Raw genomic sequence first — 24,934 nt, forward strand, 5'->3', positions numbered from 1 at the left:
TTTAAACGATTACACAAACATGTCTGGTCAGCCTCATTAGGAGGCATATTTCATATTATCTGTGTTATTTTGTTCGTCCATATGCTGCCTGTGTTCACTAAGACACTCTCGTAAAACTTGAATTTGATGTCAGCAAAACTTTTGCTAAACTGCTAAACTAGAGATACAGTCCTCCATAAGGTTAAAACTAAACAAGCTTTCACATGTTTGTCATAAATCAACTAATCAGAAAAACAGAAAGTCTTGTTCTATTGGCAAAACAAAAAGTAAAATAAAATTACACAGTAATCTACAGCTACTATAGTGTCTTGTTCTACATGAGTTCTACCTGTTGCATATGTCAAATTCTATCTTTTTTTACTTGCAAAACCAGATAACCACTACTGACATTATTTTCACATCACTCAACCAAAAGTGTAGTAAATTTTTTAAAAACAGAACATTCTGAATACATGTGTATATCGAATCACACGTTAGTTGGTATAATTGATGACCCAGCCACCGAAAACGTATCACTATCAATATTTAGATTTTTCACTCCGTTCATTCCGTTCAGTCTTTTTCAGCATCACTGGGTGACTGTTGCATCTCACTTTTGCCGTGCTGCAGCTTTGGACAATGATGGCTGCACTAAAGCCCAACTCGGTTCAGGGTGAAAGGTTTCAAATACTCAAAGCTTCCAAACAATGGGGATACTTCAAATGATCCCAAAACAAAAAGGTGATTTGTGTCGAGTTGGATGGCAGACCACAGTGACACTAGCACAACGCACAAACATCTGAAGCGAAACATACAGCTGTTATTCGAAGGATTTATATCTGTTAGCTTCTCTCCTGCTCTCTGTGCTCACATATGCTGTGTTTTAATATAGCCAAATTCCCAATAAAGCTGTTCTGATTCACATCTTTTTCAGTGAGTTTAAAGTAGAGACTGAAATGCGGCTCTTAGGAGGAAATCTGAACCAGTAGTCACCCCCAGTCTGCTGGTCTGCACTGCTAAAATCGCAGTGTTTTCTGACAAACTCTCCACACACGAGTTAAATACAACTGCTGTGAATTTCTGGACATTTTAATAGATTTGGAGGCTACTACTAAAGACAGCTAACAATAACACAAAAGCAAGAAAAAGATTTGCTTTTGCTGCTTCATGCTCATCCATATTTACCATTTTCATGTTGCACTTTGCCGTATCTACAGAGCTTGGAGTTACACTACTGACTGAAATAATAAGTTCTCTTTGTTTTAAATGCTTTTTATCACGTCGTAGCAGGAATCTTAATCCTACAGTTTTGCACTTCATTGTATAAATCGCTGTCAACATTGTTAACGGACAGTTTGTCAAAATAAAATGAACTTGAATAAAAGTTCATTTGCTTTTTTTTGGAGGAAAATAATTCGCTTAGATTAACTGAATAAACAGCAAAAATATTTAAAAGATTAATCGACAGAAAAGTAGTCATTAGAGGCAGCTTTAACACGTAGCTGGAAGCTCATTTTGTGCTTGTGTGGTCCTTAGTTGGGGGCTGCCAGTGATGTGAAAACTGATGTAATTAAAGATTTAAGAGCAAGACACAGTAGCAGTAAATTAGGGAAATGTGTCCCAAAACAAACATTATTATTGCAACCAAAATAGCTGCAGATAGCATTAGCCACCAGACTACTAGACACTTTTTCATTAATTATCTAAAGCAGAGAGGAAATCAAACGATATAGAGTTCGATAATACTTCTGCTTTTGGTATAATTGGACATTTCAGCATTATTGCGCTATTTGACACCAGCCAGCAGTAATATAGAATCTCAGGAAGTCAAGAGTAATGTATCAATAAACATGACTCCCCAAGAATCCCCCATTGCTATCATTAGTGAACTGGTCCCAGTCAGAACCAGTTCTGGGTCACAGCTCTCAGACTGAGTGTGAGTTGGGCAGAGCTGCCGCCTCATGTTTAATTCCCTGTTAAAGTTGACAGAGCGCTGTGGCAGACAATAGTAGGCCATGCTGTAAGCGTCAGTAACCAGGATGAAGTGTATTAGGGCTGAAGGCGCTTCTCCTCTGGTAGAACTTCAAAAAGTTTCATTCCTCCAGAGAGGAGCGAAAATACACTCGACAGGGAGAGGGAGAGAGAGAGAGAGAGAGACTCTCACACAAAGGAAATGAGGAGGAGAGAGAGAAACATGGAAATGCAGTGGAAACAGAAGAAGGGGGGAAACACAGAAAAGGATGGAGAAGAGGGAACAATAAGGGAAACGGGTAAGATAAAAAACAACAACAACAACAAGAGATTAGAAAAAAGGAGAAACCAAAAAGTGAGACCAGAAAATTCCAGACAGACAGAGGCAGAGTTTGTGACCTGCACAGGCCACTGGTTTTATTAAGCATCAGCAACCTTTCATTGATGTACAGTCGCAAGGAGAGAATTGAGAAGAGGCCACATGAGGATGTGACGGGAAGGAAACAAACTGCCAAAGAGAGAACAGATTGAAAAGTAAGAGAAGGGCACTCGAGAAAAACAAACAAATCAGACGAGCAGCTTTGGAAAGCAACCAAACTTTGACCTTTAAATAGATGAGATATTGATAGAGAATATGTGTCTGCGTGTGTTAAAAATAGTGAAATAAAGAGGCTCGGGAACAACGTGGAGATTTAAGTGGAAGTGAGAGATGCTGACATGTTGTTTTAAGTTGTTCACTTCTTTGGCTGTTTGTGATCAGCTCCCTGTCATTGCATGTGACTGATAAGACCTTGTAACTGTAACTCGAACCGACTGTGTTATGCATGTGTGCTGGAAAATACAACAAATATATCCTCCTTTTTTAATATTCCTTGTACTGTCACAGCCGACATCTGTCTATTTCTTCTCTGTCAGTCCGTCTGTTTGCCTGTTTGCATTGCCTTTGTGTCTGTCTGTCTGCCTGTTTGTCAATGTCTGTCTGCTTTGTATCTTTCAGAGCTGCTAGGCTGCCAAAACAAGACTGGAATATTTTCTTTTTCCTTTTTTATTTCCCCATTTCAGACAGATGGCTGACAGCTTTATGCAGAGCAACTTACGATGTGAGGTTCATTGTCTCGTTCGAGTGGCCAGGACAGAGAGCGAAGTGAAGTGTCTCTTTTCACACAGGACAATCTGTAATGGAGCCACGCTGACAGAAAGGCAAAACGGCCGCTCAGCATCATCCACTTACTCCCCATTTTCCCCACAGAATCTCACCTTTTCATTTTCTTAGAAATTATGATTCAAGGTGAGCAGCCTTTGAAACACAAAATACAGCAACGGTTGCAAACAGTCAAGTACAAGCAGACGAGTGTCGAGCTAAACATTTTCAATCGGCTTTGTGCGCCTTAATGTGACAAACAGCTCGCAAAATGCTGTCAGAATGAATTACGTGATGCATTCAGGTTAGAGCGAACTGTATTTGCAGATTTAAGTATCGCTGCATTTGAAGTTTCTGTAGTTTGAATAGGTTTGCGACACGCTGATTGAGGACAAAATCGCCTCCACTTGGCAGCATCAAAAAGCACAAACGCACTCGTCTGCCCGCACAGCTGTGTTGACCATGCTTTCTAATAAGCTAATGGTGGGGGCCATGTTTTCTCACCTCGTTGTGCCAATCTCACTGAGTGTCACAGAGACAGTCAGCACCTAGGAGTGTGAAGAGGAAGCATCCGAAAGCACACAATTTCCCTGATTGCACACAAGCATTGAACAGAAGGGAAAACAGAAAGGCACACATAGAGAAAGACAGTAAGTGAGGGATGGGAAGTAAGCATAAATTATAAAAGAGGTTTTTTTTGAGCCTCTGGTCTTAATGCTCGAGTTCTGCATCTCAGACCACAAATTTTTCAATAACAGAGGAAAAAAAGCGAAGCAGGTTCTGAAGCAGAAACTTTGAAAAAAAAAAGATAGGAGGAGAGAAACAGGAACAGATTGTAAAAAAAAAAATTAAAGTAGCGATAAAACTAGAACAGACAACCACAACTGGCCTGATACACGCTTCTCTCGCAGCCGACTTGCCGTGAAAACTTGACAACTAGACATCGAGCCTAATTTAAGAAAGTGACAAATACATTCAAAATCTGACATATTGTGCACTAATCTATCTAAGCTGCTTTCAGATGGCGCCTACACAGTGAAGTAAGAGGGGATAGAGTCACTACCCCTGAAATCTCACTGATCAAGTTCATTTACTGATGTCCACATTTCAAAGAATGCAACTCTGGTGTCAAGTGTAAGTGAAAGCACCACGAAATAACTCTTAACAGCCTTTAAGAGCCTGACCGTGATGGACAAACATAACTCAAAATTTTGTTTGTTGCTTCCAGCTGTGTGGAGGAGTTTTTCCTCTGAGTTAATTGAATACCTGCAGCAGGATCCATCTGAAGATCTCCAAAAGAGACCTCATTGATAACTGGATTAATTGCTTATATTGGCAAATCATCCGTGCCATGGAGACAAGACTACTCACAATCTAACTGTAAATTACTATGTCATTCTCACAGTTCATATTATGTAACAGTGAACATCTGATCCATGTACTAAAGCAAGATTTTTTTTCCATTAAAGGGGAACTTCGGTTTTTTTCAACCTGGGGTCTGTTTTCATATGTCATTTCATACATGTGAGTGATGGAGAAATGAAATTTCGACATAGCTCCAGTATTTAGCCAGGCAGGCAGCTTACCAGCTCAGCTAGCAGCTCAGCTAGCAGCTCGGCTAGCGAAAAGTATGGGGTAACTTGCCCCCCCGCGTCAAAGCCCACCCTAACGTGCTTTTTTTCCCCACACTGACCGGCTCGGATAGTCTCAATGAGTGTCCCACAACTTTCTAGAGATGAGAAGTGAACGAAAACCTTGGCGCGAGCTATTGCGCGATTTCGGAACAAGATTTGCTTTCTAGCGTCCTGAGATTTGTATACAGACCACAACAAAGACCGATCGCCAAGTAATGTGGAGGTTTTCGTTCACTTCTCATCTCTAGTATGTTGTGGGACACTCATTGAGACTATCTGAGCCGGTCAGTGTGGGGGAAAAAGCACGTTAGGGCGGATTTTGACGCGGGGGGGGGGCAAGTTGCCCCATACATTTCGCTAGCCGAGCTGCTAGCTGAGCTGCTAAGATGCCTGCCTGGCTAAATACTGGAGCTATGTCGAAAATTCATTTCTCCATCACTCACATGTATGAAATGACATTTGAAAACAGACCCCAGGTTGAAAAAAAACGAAGTTCCCTTTTAATTCTATCAATAGTGAGATTTTTCAGAGCAGAATGTTGGATGGATTTGACTTTTCTAATCAATAGGGTAAAACGACAACACATTTGCTGTCACACATGGGCAGAATTGTCAACATTGAAATCAAAAATATCAACAGATGTTTTGCCTATGGGTGAACTTTTTTGGTAAATTTCAAAATGGTCTTCTGCCTTAGCACTTCACATTGTTTCCCATTCACACATACACCCCAAAGACGATGCAAGATGCCATTTGAGAGCAACTTGAGGTTCAGTGTCTTGCTAAGGAAGTCTTCTAGTGGACAGGGATCAAACCACTGACCTTGCGATCAGTGGACAACCTGCTCTACCACCTGAGCCACAGCTATCAAATTTCCCCCTCAAATGCACCACAGAATCCGTACTCAACCTGCAACGCTCTGCTGCAGGGGTGTCAAACACGCGGCCCGTGTTCCAAAACTGGTCTACCAGAGGGTCCAATTCGGCTCTCTGACAACTTCAAAAACTACAGAGAAGACACTAACTGCAAATTGCAAATTAGTAAAAGTATAAATTTAACAAAAAAATCTAGACTATGACTAGTTGTTTGGATCATAAACTACAATGCTATAGTGCTCATTGTTCTTTAGCCATTTTGTGTCTCATTTTTGTAATATTTTGTCTTGTTTTTGTTGTCATTTTTGTTTGACTTTTGTCATTTTGATCATAAAGCAAAATACTATATTATTTAGTTCCAGATTCCTGTGACTAGTTGTTTTGTGTCTTTGTAGATACTCTATGATGACTCATGTGTAACTGTGTAAGTGGGGCACAATAATGTTGAAACTGAATTTATTTTTCTTAAGAAATTTCAGGTTGTTCATAATGTTTTGTAAAAAGGCAATTCCTTAAATGTGATTATTGTCAGAACATGCTTTTTTTGCACTAAAATAGATAAAAACTTTGGAGTTGTGGTTATTTATAGGTTATTAGGCTCTGATTTTACTGGTCCACCCCATTTGAGATCAAATTGGGCTGAATGTGGTCCCTGAACTAAAATGAGTTTGACATCCCTGCTCTACTGGATAAGAAGGTGATGGATGGATGGATGGATGGATGGATGGATGGAGGGATGGATGGATGGAGGGAGGGATGGATGGCTTTTCCATGGTTAATTTGAGAAGTGCTAAAATTCATAACCACATTGCTGTCTGCACCCACATCAGTCATCACACATCAGATATTTAGTAACATTAACTGTAAAATGAATAATCAGAGTGTACCAGTATTGGATTTTCTTCAGTCTTATTCAAATGATTGAAATTCCGTCAAGGCTTTCGGATTTTTGTTTTTGCCACCCAAAGATCTTCAGTGGCCCCATCTGGCCGCCCTTTTGAAAAGTTTCTAGAGGCACGTCTGCTACCACCCGTCGCCCCTGATAATTTTGCTCCTTCTGCCAATTGGCCATTGTTCAGTGATTTCCATAAGAACACTCTCACGGCCACCAGCAGTAACTAAAAGAATGTCAGAAAAGAAAAAGAAATAACAGAAGGCACAGACAGATCAAAGCAAAGGGAGCTAATTGTCTGTATGGCAGTGAGATGTCTTCATGCCCTCTTAGTGCCACATCGGAACATCTTGAGCATCGTTACAGAACAACCCCGCTCTGACCACAATATCTCCTCGTTAAGCCATCCAATTGCACTCAAGTCAAAATTTTCATATTTTCACCCGCCACTCGAAAGCAGGATTAAAGTCAGAATACTAAGTAGCAACATTACGCCGCCACGCAGTCTTGTCAACAAAACTGACACTTAGTATGCTACCAAATAAATGCAGCAATTTGTGGGATTTGCTCACATCTGCCTCAGAGGGCATCAATTTTTCCAAAATGGAATCACTCTATTATTATTACTGAGCCCATGGAGGGTTCAATAAGACGAAATTTGGGAAGCACATGCTATTGATCACTTGCATCACGCCAGACACAAAAAGAAGGATATGAGAAATTTTGGGAACACACACCAAAATAGCTAAATCAGAGAGTGAGGCTGTAAGAGGAAAGAGAAGAAAAGGAAAAGACAGAAAGGACTTGAGAAAAGAGGAAAGACTGATGACAAAGTAAATAATGAAGAGTGGTTGGAGGAACACAGAATGAAAGTTATGGTAAAAGACACAGCATAAATATCAGAGAATATGCATTTGATACGCTCAGTGATTACAATCAAGCAGTGAAACGCACTGGGGAGTAAACATGACTGTTTGTTTTATTCACACTTTTAAATTATTTTTTTTTACAGCAATGTTGCTTTGTGCAAGGATTTAAATTCAAACCAGGGCCGAGGGAGCAAGAGACATTTAAATTAACAGAAATGACGACACACAAAGACATGAAGTTGGGTCAGTTGAGGACAGTTCAGCAGCATTGTCCATCCATCCATTCTCTATACACCGCTTTATCCTCACTAGGGTCGCTGGAGCCTATCCCAGCTGACTCGGGCGAAGGCAGGGGACACCCTGGACAGGTCGCCAGTCTGTTGCAGGGCTACATATACAGATGAACAATCACACTCACACCTATGTGCAATTTAGAGTGATCAATTAACCTCAGCATATTTTTGGACTGTGGGAGGAAGCCAGAGTGCCCAGAGAAAACCCACGCATGCACAGGGAGAACATGCAGACTCCATGCAGAAAGATCCCAGGCCCAGGCCGGGATTTGAACCGGGGATCTTCTTGCTGCAAGGCAAAAGTGCTACCCACTACTCCAATGTGCAGCCCTCAGCAGCATTGTGAATGTATTTATTCCTAATATGAGAATCTACCAAGTATATTTGTCAAAGACTTGAAGGTCTAGCTTCATTTAAGGCCTTTTAATCATATGAACTCCTTCGGCGCAGTTTTTTTTTTTTTATCACTGTTTGAATAGGGAAGCATCTCAAGGCTGGATGTACAAAAACTTAATTCAAACTTTACTCAGTATTAAAATTAATAATCTTGAACACGTCAGGGCTGACAGTGATGAACACGAAATGAAATCTCGACTCTCTGTCTGCTTAATACCTGCCCAAGAAGGAAACTATCTATTTCCAGACATCACGGTGGAAAGTAAAGGTGCTGGCGATGACCAGGTGCAATATCTTTTTAATTAATTAATGCGAGCACTGGAAGCTGTTGTGATAGTTTGGTATTTAGGGTAGTGGCCCATAGTAATTGGATTTTCCTGCTGTGACAGGACAGTTTGGACAACCTCTCCAGGAGAAATGAAATACTCAAGGTACAATCCAGCTTCCAACCAAAGTCACGTCTTTAGGAAGGTCTCTGTGCCATCTGTGCATTCAGTTGTTTAAAAGAACAGTTTTAAAGCTGCAATAGGCAATATTTCTTTATATCAACACTCTGTACTCTATCTCGTTATTGTGTTTTCTTTTACATTTTTGCTCACTGTGGGCTCATTTTTCACTGTAACATAAAATAACTCCATGGAAATGGCAAAACAGCAAGATTATTTGTCAAACCAAACAATGGAATTAACATCTGCTTTAAAACATGATCACCGTACATACTATAGATATTTTTACTAATGTCTCTTATCAGTCCACTGTAAACACTGCCTGCAGTTCAGCCCAAAAGTCCCTAAATGATTGTCATGTGACTTTTGGTGACAGCTGACCCACTAATTACTTCAAAGTTGCCCAAACATTCACAGAATTTTTGGCAAGAGTTTAAATAAGATATGCAAAATAAAGTAAATTTGATGAAATATCACTATTTAAAGCTTAGATTAGTGACCTTTTTTTTGATGGAGATGTGTGTCAAAGTCAACACAAGTAGTACAAGAACAGTCGGAAAGTTTAAAATCCAACAATATTTTTGTATTTTTTGAAGTTTTGGGTTTGATAATAGTGTAATTTTATATTTAAAAAAAAAAAAAAGGCAACATGCATTTCAAACATATCCAGAGGGCAACAAACGGATCAAAACACTTTGCATTTGTGAATGTCTACGTTGTCATGACTTACTTAAAAACAGTTAGCACATGACTTTGCAGTTTCCTCTTCAACTCACAATGTTGTCGTTTTCCACCCTCACCACTCTAATCACCCTCATTTTCACAGCCAAGAGCAACTTTGTTCAGAAAAAGCTCAGATTGCACCACCTGCATAGCACCAAACAGCGACCAGTATCCAGCTATCGTAGTGGAGCACTTAGCTGTAAAGTGACAAATGTATCCCTCAGGAGTTGGCAGAAACCAGATCACAGCTGAAATGAATAATGAATGAATATTGGACTGATCTGTTAGCCACCCTGTCCGCACGAAATTACAATCCTATACAACTAAAGGGCATTTTCATTTAGGTTCACAGATCAGGGCCTGCGCTCTGTGATGGAAAATATCCTGCCTTGGGTGCAAATATGACACTTTCATAACAAGTTTGAAGCTTTTCCTCAATTTTCTGGTTTACAATGATGACTCCCACCCACCTAATATTTGAATAGGAGCAACAGTGAAGCAATAAAATAGGTATGTTGATTAGAAACTTAGTTGCAATATGTTAGAAATAAGCATAATCCAGCGGAAAATACATTTTCCCCCACAACATAATTGAGAATGCAATTTAGTCTTATAGAAACTGAATTTTGTGGAGATAAGGCTGAAAGTAAATGCAATGCAAATTAAATAAAAATATCCAAATAAGCAACTGCCCCACATTGCAGAGTATGAAGGTACCGCAGAGCGAAGACACCAAAGGATTGGGTTTTGTTCCATTTCATTCCAGCTGGAAATCCACCCACTCATAATTCTTTAACTTTAAGACCAACAAATCAATATTCTGCCTTTTCTCTAAGAACACAACAATCTTTTCCTCATATTAACCACACCTTCAGTTGTATTTTGTAGCATATTCAACAGAAAAACACTCGGTTTGGCGACTCGGCTGCATGTTAGAAGTTATTGTGTGAGGAGAGGGAATACAAAGCTAGCATATAAAGTTGATAGTTAAGGTGTATTTTCTGCATATTAGAAATCCAGCTTTACAAACAAAACAAACCCTGAAAAGAACACTTTCTCCTAGTGGAGGTCAGTTTACGAAGCAGCACACCCAGGTGAACACATAGCCCATTTCACTCACTTTGTAGTTAATGAGCCAGGATAACACAGTTAAGCTCTGACCATCTATTTCCTGTCCTCCATTAAGCCCTGATGACTCATTTCCCATCCTCTTCCGGAGCAGATCGCTCCGCTGGCAGGTGTCACAACGTTCGAGAGATATTCTGCGTCTCACACAATGGAGCTGGTTCGGTATGGATGTGTACGTGAAGCGCAGATGAGCCGCGGTGTTCACGTTTCCATTCATACGTGGCAGAGTGAACAATGAGGCGGGCCCAGCGGTTAACATGTTGTAAGTAGGTGTTAACTATGACAGATTGAGCTGCCAATGGTGACCATGGCTGATCAGTCAGATAGCCTTCACCCCTCTGCGCCTCAATTATTTCACAGTCACATAACTGCGCGGATGGCAATAAATCTCACTTCTTATTTCGTGCGCTTGGTTTCACCTCTAATGTCATGACAGCTCCAATTTCAATTTGTCTGATACTTTTTTATTTCTCTTTTATTTTGTGGAAGAAGTCCAGCTAACAATAAGTGAGCTAGTAGCAGTCAACTGTCAATAGTTTGGCCCCGAAGATTATCCAACAGAAGCCACACATGGACAAGCACTCGCTCTTCTGTTTTCGTCTAATTGGAGAAATGTGTTCCAAAATGAGGCGTCCAATATTCAGAAAAGCGCCATCTCATTGCAGCCTTTTTTGCAGGTGTTGTTGCCCCTAGTCAGAATGTCAATTTTAAGCAATGCTGATAGAGGAAAGGCATTGCAGATGTTTCTGATTTTCCATATATAAATGAATACATGCTTTATTCTATTCTTGCATGACTAAACTGCATCACAGGATCGGTTTCTGCAATAATATTCAAGTTGCAAAAAAACTGTATGAACCAAACAGATTGTTGGTCAGAAAACTATGGAGATTGTACCATATAGATTTATTCAAAGCACGAGTCTGCACCTGTGTGTAATTTCTCATGCCTGGAGTGTATTCAGAAATGGATTGTGGTAAAGAGGTTGGGAGAAACTTGACATTTTCTGATTTCCCACCATATTTTTCTTGCTCAAAAACTGGCAAGAAACCCAAAGATATTCATTCAGGCTAGTTGTGGAACGATATTTTAATGTCTAAGGGAATTAACCTGTACTGCCACTCATTTATAGCAGGGCGCGCATCGGAGTGACATCTGTCCCCAGCAACTGTCTAGCAGGTCATGACAGATGGCAGTGAAGAGAGAAAAAGTGTAGGCTGGAGTTTCATAGCGAGCAAAGAAAAATTCTAAAGCAAACCCCAAATTTCCCTGCAAATTCAAACCATTCACGCTGAGGTTAATTTGGGCCAATTTGGTAAAAGCAGGCATTTATGCAACTACACATTTTCGAACACATTTTCTTTGCATGTGCCTGACAGCTGAATCTAACCCTGCCAGCTCCAACCAGCAGCCTCCGCTCTCAATGAATCCTCTGCATAAAACTGTCAGACTTATAAAACTTGCTTCTGCCCCTCCAGTGAACTAATTCCTACGCTCACTCTGCAGGCCTGACACACTGCCCTGGAACAGGCAGCAGGGTTTGCATGCGGCTCACAGCTGCCAACGCTGCTTAAATGCCATCATCGGAGTCTGGCTGCAAAGCTGCTGATCCAATGATCTGCAGAGCACCGATCCGCACGCACAGGGCTTCCGCGCAAAGCTCCTCTTTAAAGATCGCAACTGTTATTTGATAAAACCAGCAAAGCACTGATTGGGTAAATCACCAAATGAATGACAGAATCTCTAAACAATGCAAAAAAAAACTGCACTGCTTGGATCAGAGTCTGTGATAGGAGAAGATTCAGAAGCGCTTTTTTCCACCTTGGAGCCAAGATGTTAAATAAATATGAGAATACCCTCAATGTCTTACACATTGGGAAATTTCTTTTCTTATCTCCAAAAGCATTACCGAGAAGCATGCTATCTTGAATGAACCTTCCCTAGAAATCCAAAGCCGTGGGTATTCTGAGAAACACTTACCATCTTCAATAACCTCAAAACTGGCAGCTTTGTTAAACATTAACAAAAGCGAGGAGACTGAACAACGGACAGGGGGAGAGGATTGTGGTGAAGCGGTGAAAATAATTGGACGTAAAGTTTTAAAGGCGGCTTTTACATTGCGGGAAGGGAGCTGGAGACACGCAGAGGAGAAGAAAACAGACGAGTCAAGAGAAAGTTGAGGGTTATGATAAATAGATGACATAACAAATGGTTGCGTTTTCAATTAGCCGTAGTCTCAGCATGTTCATAAAACATACATCAACTTGTGCGCGTCAGAGAACATTGAGTCCTTCGTGCCCTAAAAAAAGAAAAATCTACTATGTTCTTATATCGTGAACCACCATGAAAACAAAGCCAGCATTGGCCTACTTTGACATGACACAGCTGACAACACGGTTCAGATAACAGTCTACTGATCCCACTAAAATCGTGCTGCTTGTCAAGGATTTCGGTTGTGCTACATTTGCTTTCAAGAAAAGTCGGAATGAATCCCAGTCGGAGCTGCTCATTACATTACTATGTACAGATAATTAAAATCTAAAGGAGGCATCTTCGGCTGGCATCGCTTCCCTAAAGCCACGCTGCTAGCAAAAACAACATCGTCTGCAGTCTTGAAACTGCACGTTTTTTTTAGATGTTGCGTCACATTTAAGGCGGGTAAAATGTTACAAGGAGGGGGAAAAAGTGTCACTATAACTGACATCTAAAGAGGACTTAAACACTTTTCCCGTAAGGATGGGATAAGTCTAATCAGGGGACTCTAAGCTTTATCTTTCTCCCCCTAAAGGTCGATCAGTGGCCAAAGAAAATCCTCAACCTAAATACGTAAATGTGGAAATCCACATGGTCGCCAACAGAACTCCAAATACTGAAGCTCCTCCTTGTCCAGTTTTTTTTTAAAATTTCATTCTACATATTACTGATTCTTAAGGCTGTTTCTAGTTTTGCTTAAAAATCAGGCACTGCTTTGATACTTGTGGTTCTACATGCTGTTTTCAGTGCAACCATGTTTAACGTAGTGTGTATTATTAAGATAAACACATACGAGAGTCCTGTAGGATTAGAAAAGTGGTTAACATTAGTATTGCAGCTTATAAGTGTTACTACGTCCCCATCACTTTATATACTCACGTGTTGCCTCTCACACAGTCATAACTATATGCTTGAGCTAATGAAATAACAACCAAGGACTTCCTCTAGCAAAAACGAGCTGCCAAGTTTATGTAACAAACCTTGATTTGCTCTGCTGCGATGAATTGGATAAGATTCGTTTTTAAATTATATATTACATATTGTGTCATCATGTCAATCATAACTGCTACATCATGTCAGACACAAGGTTTTATGAGTAAAGAATAATATAAAACTAGAGTGACACTGGCGTTTCACTGTCAGCAGCTGTCTGGATAGTGTCTGCTGACAGATACAATAATAAAAAAATGGGGATTTCTACTTTGATTTTCTGTCATTCTTTTGACCCTCCAGCAGTTTCTGCTTGTGTTTTACTGCTGTTCTCTGATTCACCTTCACTCTGTTTCATCTGATTTGCTCCAGTTCATGTATGTCTGTTTCACCTGCTGTGTCACAGACTCACAGCTAAAAAAAAAAAAGAAAAAAAAAGGACTGTATATAAAAAAAATGAAGTAGATTCAGGTCAATTAACGATGACATTACTGGACAAAAGCACACCACAGTGTTTCCTACTTCACAGAATTTTAGAGGTGCTGTGCAGCGGTTCTGTAACTGTTGGACAGATCTTGGCTACTTGTGTCCTGTTGTTCTCAATCTTATCAAACACATGCATTTCCTGAATGTCAGACTACTTGTTAAAGGCCGTTACAGTATGCAAAATTCAGCAACATCGAGCAGTGAGCTTTGAGGTTGCGACCAACTGACTAGCCCTTCCTCGCGTGCCCTTTTCCAGTCATGTAGGAAAGTCTATGCTGCCATTCTAGTGTAAAAACACGGACGAAAAAAACTCTCTAGAGCCAGTGTTTGGTTTGTCCATCCTGGGCTACTGTAGAAACAAGGTGACCTGACATGACGAGCCCTGTGTAAGCTAACAAAAACACAACAATTCATGGTTACAGATGATTATGCACCAATTAAAGTGGAATTATGAAGCCTCTATTCTGTTCAATTAATCCTTCACACTGGTCTCACAACTGCCACTGAAACCACATTTACCACAAGGCGACTTATATATTGCAGAGCTGGCGACACTTGTGCACTCCATCCCAAAAGTAGCTGGAGAAAGTTAATCTACGAAACTAAATCTATGAGTGTGAAACTATTTTAAGCCTGCAGTGATCCAGTTTTAACTTTTCTGGAACAAAATTTTGTTGCTGGGCAATATTTAGCCGAGTAGACTTCTCAGTGTGGAGGGAAAGTGAAAGAAAGACATGGAGGGAGGGAGAGAGGGGGGGGGAGAGAGAGAGAGAGAGAGAGAGAGAGAGAGAGGGAGAGAGAGAGAGAGAGAGGGAGAGAGAGATGGTGGAATCAGTTTGATGCCAAGAGCTGCACGTTGACCCTGATTAAATGCCTCCCCGAACTCACAGGAACCACTGATAAGACGGATGCTCTCTGGGCAACGTGTGTGTGTGTGTGTGTGTGTGTGTGTGTGTGTGTGTGTGTGTGTGTGTGTGTGTGTGTGTGTGTGTGGCCTATGTCCAGTAGCCCAAACAGGCGATAAGGTGTGTCTACACATGTGCATGCAGGAGGGTGTGTGTGCGACAATAAGTGTGCGCGTGTGTCCCCCAACACCAATTCTCCTGTGTAAACATGCTGACCTGGCACAACACCAGCAGACACTTTGAAGTTGGCAATAGCCACTGTAATCTCCCTCCCTCTCCCTCCCTCTTTCACACACACACACACTGAGCCAGAGGCAAGACTTCACACTAGCAACCTTATGTGGCTTAGCATGTGGCCGCTAACACACAAACACACACACACACACTCCAACATTCCTGCATTGTTGGGTGCATCTTGTGCCCCGTGCACAGAAAACAAATTAGCACAAACACAATAATAATGGCAACTCTTACTTGCTTTTTTAATTCATTTATGCCATCTGTAATGGAAATGTATGCTGACAGCTGTGTGTGAGTGCATGTGTGTTTAGCTAAAAGTGTCAGAGCATCCTCAGGTCTTGAATCAGACATGCTAACTTCCAGGCACAGTCGTCTGTGACTCCAAAAATGTTCAAAATTCCATCCTAAAGTCAGGTGCTTGAGTAAAGTGTCCACTTTGATATAGATAGTAAGCAATAATAGCAATAAGACATACTGTAACTGAACAAAAAGACACTTTCCTGCAAAAACTGAACTATGGTTCACATTCATGATATTCTGCCCATCACTCAGTAACAGCTGAAATGTTAAAGGATGCACATATTTATGACAGCAATGCACAGTTGATGCATTATTTATCTCAATATATTCAGGATTTTATGGCCACCTTGCACTTAAAGGTAAAAAAGAAAACGCTGCTTAGGCCAGAAGACAATATTTAAAGCGTCGCTGTTTAACCGTCTGACTCTACTGTTCCTGTCAGCAGCCTCGCAGTGTTATTTTCAGCTGCAGCACGCAGATGTTTTCTGCGTGAACCTTTGAAAAAACCTGCTCAGCACCAAATGGCAGACAGACACAGTAGGTAATTAGCTGGTGAACACAGCGGAGCATTTAACAGCTAAACAGCTAGATATTTCCCTCAGGAGGTGGGAGAGACCAAACGTGGAGCCAAATCAGGTCTTCTCCTCATGTCGCTCTGTAGCTGCTGGATGTGTAAATAACTGTGGAGTGACGAAGGGGGACAGACAGAGATGAAAAAAAATAGTCATAGCAGTTTTATTTTTTCTTTACTTAAGACAATAATCTAAAATCACCGATAATTTGATATATTATGGGCTTTTTAAGTGAAAAGGTGATGCAATTTTTTTATATCCAGCAGACACAGAAGCTTTAAAAGTGCAATTATAGCACAGGGGATGTGTCAAATTTAATTATTAAATTTCATTTTTGCTCACTTTTCGTCTCCACCACCTTCTGAGAAAAACACCTGGCTCATTAGCAAATGCTTCACTTTGTTTACCTGGGAAGCGAATTTTCCTGCCTTGCGGTGCCGAGTACATATGACAGTTTCTTTTAAGAATTCATTAACCAAAAATTGCTATCTGCTGCTGCTAGACTTGCTGTGGGTGAAAGTGAACCACGATGCAAATGAAAAGTGTGAAAACTCAAAACAATTGGTTAATTTAAAGCTGAATAGATCCGTGACCACTGACTTTTGTTTACAACACAATCGTGTCCACCTGATGTCCATTTAGGTCGAAAGAACCTCCAGTTACAATATAATCCTATTCCTATCGTGGTGCCTGTACATACTATAGAAATGAAAGCAGTTTCTGTCCCAAAATAACCGCTTCATCTGTGTTTAGTGGCAAAAATAAATAAGGATGTCTTAGGTGACTGCAACATGGCTGAAAGCCTGCAACTTCATTAGCTCAGTGCCCATTGGTTATGTCCCACTTTTACAGTCCCAGTCACACTAAACAGATTGTCATTGAACTAACCATCGGTGGCCATGTGTCATTACCTCAATATGTCAAATTATGAGTAAGCATCCACAGTGGAGACGATGAATCTACACAGTTCTACTATGTCTAAGTCTCACTGAGTAATTCTTTCTCATACTGGTCCAGGACTGAAGAGGTTTAGGAGCCCCTGATCAGATAGAAAGCTACTTAGGGTATTAAACTGGGGCAGGGGGTTCTCAGAACTTTTATCACACAGGATTAAAATTGAGTTCATTTAATCTCACCCTGGGACATACTAGTAAACTTCTCCTTGTATGAGGATCCACCATAAACAACCAAAAACTAATTTTCACCCCAGTTTTAGGAACCACAGGTTGTATTCAAATCTAGGATGGTTCGTTAAGGAGAGTATAACAACAAACTGCTCAGTCTAGTTTCTTTTATTTTTCACCTGTTTGCCTTCTTCAGTGTTTACTTCAGGTTTGCCTGTTGGAATTATATAAAGCGTTTACTCCCAATTCAATCAAATTCCTAATGCCTTTCAGAAATAATGAACAGAATAAAAAAAAAAAATTGGTCACAAAGAAAGTAAGTTAGGCAGCTTTTGCTAATTTGCCTTCTTTGTTTCCTCCTGCCTGGGTTGCCAGATATGCAGATTCCAGTCGGCGTTTTGGCCAGCAGGCAGATAATCTCGTTAGGAACAATTAACTCGGTTGTATTGTTGAATGTAAACTCAATCCCTCACACAGAAGCATTCAAAAACTGCACAAAGTGTCACTTCTGAATAGTTAGTCCTCTAAAACTTCACCCCGAGTGAACTGAGCACAGAAAAATAAAGTAAATATACCAAAGCAAACTCTCCCTCTCATCTCCGTCTTTATTGCTGTGAGGAAAGAAAACAATCACAGAGAAGACTGGAATCTAATATGCATTTTATCATGTTGGGCACCAAGTTGGATTTCTTCATTAACCTACTGCAGTGTGCGGTTTTCTACATAAGTTGCACGGTGTAATAATGACGCAAACTCCTATTAATGCTTGCAGATCTGTTAGAAGATATGAAATTATTAACACTTATTTCAAGTGTGCCAAAAAAATGGTATATTGTTGTTTGGGTGTCAACTAAGGAACCTTGAAATTAGCAGCTCCCTTTCTAGATGCGTACAAAAACAACATAAAAGCCACTCAAACTTGCTTATAACACCAAACAATATATTTTATGTTATGATCTAAAGCAATAGAACATCTGTAAGGCTGTTTGTTGTGAGCTTTAAGCCAGAACATATATACCTCCCAGCAAAGCTTCAGTTGGAAAATGTAGACAGAATTATTCAGAAATATGAGTTCTGTCGAGCAAAAGAAACAAAAGGTTAAAGAAAAATCAGGAATTTGTAGCTGTAAAATAGGCTCTGGTCTACTGTAAATGCACAGAAGTTGGAGAAAGCACATTTGCAAAAACTTTAATAAGATCAGATAGAGAACACATGCTGCTTATGTTCCCAGAATTGGCCAAAACCTCCGAGGACGGAACATATTTCTGCACTCAGATAGAAAACTGAAGAACTCAGCAATAAGAAAAGTTAGCGGTGCTTACGTGAGTGTGGCTAATTCAATATGACATCTTTCTAATAGGTAGTGTGGCTACTGCAGGAGATGGGAACGGATGCAGAGAACATCACAGGTGTGAGGGAAGTAAAGGTAAATAAAGCTACAATAATGGTTTGTTTGTACAGTAGGATCTGTTGGTGGAATTAAACAGAGGCAGTAAAAGAAGAAGAAGAATCCTCTGGACCTTCAAATATTCACTAGTAATGAAGATAAAACCCGAGCAAACCAAAGACAATCTGTATGGAAATCAGAGCTGAACCAGATGTTACGTCACACCGGAATTTATGTCAGTTACGATCAAAGAGAGGCTCAAATCATGATGCAGTGACAGCGACTGTCTCGCACAATAGCCCCGTCTCTGTTGAGACGAATAGATGTATTCATGTAAGAATTAGCATCTAGTTTGGAGATTGTTTGAAAAAGGTACAAAAACTCAATGTCACAGCTCACTGCAATCACTTCGGGTGTTAAAATAAAAAGTAAGAAAATCGGTCTTAACCTTTACTAATTAAACGCTGCATGAAAAAGAAGAGTTTCTGTCATTATCTTAGGTCACATGGTGTTTGGTGCTTTTTTTCTGTTTGTAATTACAACTAGAAGGCTGTTAAACTTTAACAACCGAAGTGAAACATAAGATTTTAAGGCACGCCTCAGGAATTAAAAAAAATAAATAAATAAAATTTCAGAAACAAAGAAACATGATTTAGACGGACAGAAAAGTTTTCTCCCAGCATTGGGAAGATAAACAAAGCCGCTACTGTCTTTCAACGCTAAACGTGACGGTTCAGTCCATCAAACTCCGCATAACTAGGGTCTACATGTTCTTAGGTCAAAATGTTCCAATGCTGAAGCCTTTCTACTGGATCATCAGAGGAACTTTGAGTCGCTATTCTTCAACTTTTGACCGCAGCTACAGCGGAGGAGGGAATTTCAGACAGCTGCCAAGGAGGTGAGAGGATTTTTGAATGCGTGTGCCATCATTGTCACAGATTTCCACCACTGTCAGCGGGGCAGCTCCAGGTGACAGTAATGGAATTTGAGTAGGGCTCCAGCAGCTATGCCAAGTTCTGTGGAAACCCGGCTAATCAGTAACTCCGCCTGAGAGGAAGCTACAGCACTCACAGCTGCTAGAAAGGGGAAAATCACAGCAATATAGTCGGCCGATATTAATACTGAGGCTGTAAACTTTTTTTTTTTGAATTGTGCGGCTAACGCTTGCTACTTTGAAGATGAGAGTTCACAGAGAGTAAAAGAACCATTCCAATGCTACAATTTCCTCCTTGTGCCACACATGGTGCAGCATTACATAATCCTAACCTCAACCAAGCAACAAATACTGTCAAATGATCTTATTTTAGCTACAAAGACATCCGAATTTAGCAATAAATAGCCACTTACGACTATTTTTCGTTGCCTGTAACTTACTACAGAGGCTAGAAGGCAGTACAAAGCTTTGGTTGGCCCAAACCGAACCAAACATTTTGCTTAAAATGTGAAACTGCATCCCTCCATGTTCTCAAGATCCATTTGTTTCTACTATGCTTTCTGTTGCTTCACTTGGGAAACACATCTGGGCACATTAGGAAACACTACATATTGATTTTCTAATAGCTACACGCAGACCTTTGACATTTAATGCATTTTAATAGTGTGGGCCATTCTCTTTATTGTAATGTATTATATTGTCCAAAACTGAGGGGAAAAAAACCTTGGAAGAATTTAACCACAAGAGAGACAGTCTAAAAGCACCGTGATGCTCTTGCAGTAGATAAAACTTGGATAAATTTCTAAATAAAACGGCACAGAAAAAGCATTGTTTCCATATGGTGAATTTTGGGAGCCATATTAGCTGGCGTTACTCTGCCAGGGAGTCGGTTTGAATTTACTCAAAGAGCAACCACAATTATCAGTTAATTATTGTCTCATTTAGGATGATAATCATTCATTTAGCAGTGCTCCATCTGGTTTAGACATACACTCTAAAAACTAACTCAAGGGAACTTTGCCCATCATTTTTCTAAATGAAATGCAAGATTAAAAACAATAACATTTTACACATTTAGATGAACCTTCTTAGCGGCTAATAATATGGTGAAGGTTTCCATAATAATGTTGGTAATTGCATTAACTTAATATTATGAGTAATTTAAAATTCAATTTCTCCATTAGTTAAATTAAAGATAAAATGAAGGTGAGGTAACTTAATAAAATTAGCTTGATAACTTGACTTTTCTTCACCTTAAGTTCAGTCCTCTCCTCTGTCAACATGCCTGGACAGACAGTTAAGCGTGGTTTATCAAAATCCCCCGGGTTATAAAGAAAATGCTAATTTCTGTAATTTAATATAGTTTGTTATTTGAGCATAGCTTCATTAGAAGTCGTCACGATACACACAGACTGATGCAAACCTTTGTGTTATTCTTTTGTTGTTGTTGAGCCCAAACATCATTTTTTAAGTGTAGGAAGAGTTTCTTCCACACATCAAAAACTCATTACATGATGGTTTTTCAAATCAATTATGAGTGCTGAATTGAATTAGCTGAACTCAGAGTCTTTAAAGAAGCTGGGGAAACCTTCTGTAACCTTTAAAATGTTGTTGTTTTTCATGATTTTTTTTTTGGGTTGATTTTGCCTGGGTAATTACATTTGGTACAAGAATGTCAAATTAGCCCATTAAACCAAGGTACATAATTAAACAAGCACAAGAAAGCGGAAATGGCACTTCCTCTCGACTAATAACTAAAGTAAGAAAAATAAAAAATTAAAGTTTAAGCACAGTGAAACATGACTTCATAGAAAAGCTCCCATTGAAAGGCAGGGACTTAACCGCAGTTATTTAAATCGAAGTGCTGGTGCCTCTGTCATCCAGCGTGACTAACAGGATTTGACATGGTGAGGAATGGACAGGTCCCAGGTTCACAAAACACATTCTGTCTGTCTGACCCCCCCTCTGCACACACCCACACAAGCTTGCATGTGCAGAAGCCCACACACACACCCACACACACACCCACACACACAATCCTACCCGCCCACACACAGGTAGAAAGCACTGCCACTTAATCCACTGGGTACTTGGACACTGTACCTCACCATAAGGCACCCGGGCTGCAACATATAGCTCCAGTCATTACTGATTATTTAGCACTTAATAGTTACAAGCCACTTTCACACATGACTGAGCAGCTTCATATGAAGCCTCCTGTGTGGAAAACCCAGTCCAAGACTAATCTCATAACAAACACGGGCTGTTACAGGAGCATCAGAAGCAAGAAAAATACCAGAAAAATGCAACATCTTTAACCTGTTACCCATATTTCACCCCCTCCTCCTGACTTCACCTCTGACGTTCTCCCCCTGGTTTCTGCTCTGTGTTGAAGGAGGCGACAGCTTGCCGTAAATTAAAGTAATCGGATGACTCTCTCTCTTCATAATCCGAGGCTGCTGTGAGGTAACCTGCTTCTGACGGGACCACATAGTGGAGCAAGAAGGCTCGGACTGTCTACTTGTTGAAAATAAAACCTTGGCAGTTTCACATGATCACTTAGAAGACTTAGAAACCACGTGGATTACACAAAAATGCAACTTCATTTAGATAAAAATCCCCATGTCAAGGCAAGGATGGTGCAGGTTACAAGAGCAGAAGAGGTGAAGTTCAGGTTTGATCGAACCTTGTATCGCTGCGATCAGGCAGCATCAGTGATAATCAATAGCTGGAGGGGTGAATTAAAGCCTGCGCATTGAATATAAATGCGCTGACTTGGATTCATGCAAGTCGACGCCAGTTTCCCTAAAACCAGCACAGCAATAATCTCACGAGTCGGTTTCAGCACCACGGACAGCGACAAACTATCCAAAGTGCTGCTATCCAGACTGACATAATGAGTTTTTTCCTCCACACACATGCGTAATTTGTACGAAAAAGGGGGACGGGATGTGGACATGAGCCGGAAAAAAGACATGGAACGAATATAAATGTGGCTTGGGTCACTAAAGTGAGAAATGGAGATATTTCAGTGAGGAAATCGAGCGACATTGTGCGACTCACCGCGTTATCCTCGTTGAAGCCATATGTTTTAACGCACAAATCTACTTTTCCACACACTGTTGCTGTCTCCGGGGCCGATGAACGACACAGCCCGGGGTGGAAATCCACGAAATAGCATCCACACAACTCATCCAACCGCTTAAAAAACAACAAAAAAGGGCCGACCCCACTTTTTGGGGGGGTTCTTTTAGGGGAGAAAGGAAGAGGGGATGCAGGAAATTCCGCTGCCTTCAAGACGAGGAAGTCACCAAAAGAGGCAGAAAAAAACGATATATCTCCCCTTGTCTTGTTTAGTTGGAGTCTCCAGTGTGGGACTTGCAAAGAGGAACTACGAGCTCTGTAGGAGAGTAACAGTATATGTGCTCTAGTGTTCCCCCCTCTTTGCTTTCTCAGCCAGAGAGAGAGAGAGACGGAGAGGGAGGGAGGGGGAGACAGGGAGACAGAGAGAGAGAAAGAGGCGACGCAGAGTCAGAAAAAGCGAGGTTTTGTCTTAAGGTAGCCACACATTTACTGCAGGAGGAGCGAGCACTATGTCGGTGCCCCGTAATCTAATTATGTCCACGGCAAAAAGGCGCACGGATTACCGGCTGGCTGCTCCGCTCTGTTGCGCTCCTGCTCTGGTCTTTGCGCCCCATGGCGGAGAGGCAACGCACAGGAGCACTGTGTTATCAAATTTTTTAACTCTTCAGTGTCCTCCCCACACCCAGAAGATTAAAATGAAATCAAACTAATTACCCTGTCTTTGCGTAAAAGATCCGAATGCGCAATGACAAATGGCACAAAGGGTTTTTTTTCTATGCAGATGTGGCCAAGATTCTGCTACAAGTGCACCATTCAGCTGCAGAAAGGTGCGCGGCCAGGTGAATTTTAATTCTCAAAGAAGCCAGTGTGCTGTTAATACTCGGATTTCATGCTTCTTTGGAGCTGCAAAGTATCCCTCCCTATTTATTTGGGATTAACTGCTCATGTGAGCTCCTCGCAATATTTTCAAGACCATCAGCCTCTTTGCCAGAAACCTGATACGTCTCCTCATACTTCTCCCTTTAACTGCCAAAAGTGGACACCAGTCTGAGATACTTCAGGTATCTTAATGGCAGCACTTTAAAATAGTAATCCTGTAATACATTTAGGAACCTAAAGCTCTAATGACTCAAAGGAGGGAGATTATAAATGGGCTATAAAAACCCGCAGCAGTGCTGGCTGTTAGAGGTTTACTGTGATGTGAGATGTGTGAGAAGCTGAAAGGTCAGTGGATTCACATGAGAGTGAAGACTGTCCAGGGATGGGAGTCTGGAGGAAATCCCAGCTGTCAATGGAGAAGGAGGAAGTCTGATCTTTAAAACAGCCTGCTACAAAAAAAGAGTGTAAAATTTATAGCCATAATCATGTAAATAAAGTGCAGATCAGCTAAATGTACTTGAAAATTCTGAATTCTAAATATTCATTATACAGACATTACATGGTCTTGTGTTATGATGCAAGAATTCTAGACATAGGAGCTTATTTTGTAGTGCTTGAGGTGTAATACTGTGGTCTAATCCAAGGCAAAAAAAAAGGAGACAATTATTAAATGATCACGTTTTGTGTGTAAAATCATAAAATGTAAGTATTCAGTACAAGTGAGTTAAATGTAGTAAAGCAAAAGCTCACATTTTGGAAATTGAGAGCATGAAGAAGTAGAAAATGAAAGCATATTAGTAAAAGTACCTCAAAATTGTACTCCCTCTATTTAGCACTGCATTTTTAAAACATAGACTATGAGATGCAGGTGTAGAGAGGTCAGGACTGATGCAGCAGAATCTTTTATATTCCATGCATTCTTCTTTGTCAAAATCTGCTGCTTAGAATACCCACAATGCAACTTGGCCACCAACAGTTTGGTCACAGATTCACATGATGTAGCCCATGGAATGTATATACAGTTAGGAATACATAACATTTCTGCTTTGCAAATCTGTTAAAGTGACTGCATTCTATCATTCTGACATAAGCTGTCTTAATGTTATTGTTCTTCACAGCTTTATGGCCACACATGCAAAACCAGACCACATATTAGGACACTACGCATAATAATGGACAAAAAAAAGGCTATTGCTTGCTATAATTTGGCTACAGCTGACAAATGTGGCTGTTTCACCTGTCTGATGTGATGAAAAGTACAGTGTGACTTATCATTAGATCCCAATAAAAAAACTGTCTCCATATCAGGGATATTTTATGATTATAGCTATTTAATGAAGCTTCTTCTGTTGATCCACATGAATACACATGCAAAACTGTGTTTCCTTTAGAGACGGTTATTTGGGTCCAGTTTGAATCAATACATATGTAATAAACTCAGAGGAAAGATTCCTAAAACCAGCTGGAAGCATAACGCTTTTATCTAATAAAGCG

At 40.5% G+C, this 24,934-nt stretch overlaps 1 protein-coding gene across 1 annotated transcript in view; it reads right to left on the reverse strand.

Annotated features, from left to right (window-relative positions):
- LOC110958640 (protocadherin-15-like) overlaps positions 1-23,156 on the reverse strand; it is a 209,603-nt gene extending 186,447 nt beyond the window's left edge. The window contains exon 1 of the mRNA XM_022205268.2: positions 22,541-23,156. The gene's annotated coding sequence lies outside the window, so the exon portion shown is untranslated. The remainder of the gene's footprint in view (positions 1-22,540) is intronic.
- Positions 23,157-24,934: the final 1,778 nt, after the last annotated feature.

Source organism: Acanthochromis polyacanthus, chromosome 19 (genome assembly GCF_021347895.1).
Source record: "Acanthochromis polyacanthus isolate Apoly-LR-REF ecotype Palm Island chromosome 19, KAUST_Apoly_ChrSc, whole genome shotgun sequence".
In the NCBI taxonomy this organism is placed as follows: domain Eukaryota; kingdom Metazoa; phylum Chordata; class Actinopteri; family Pomacentridae; genus Acanthochromis; species Acanthochromis polyacanthus.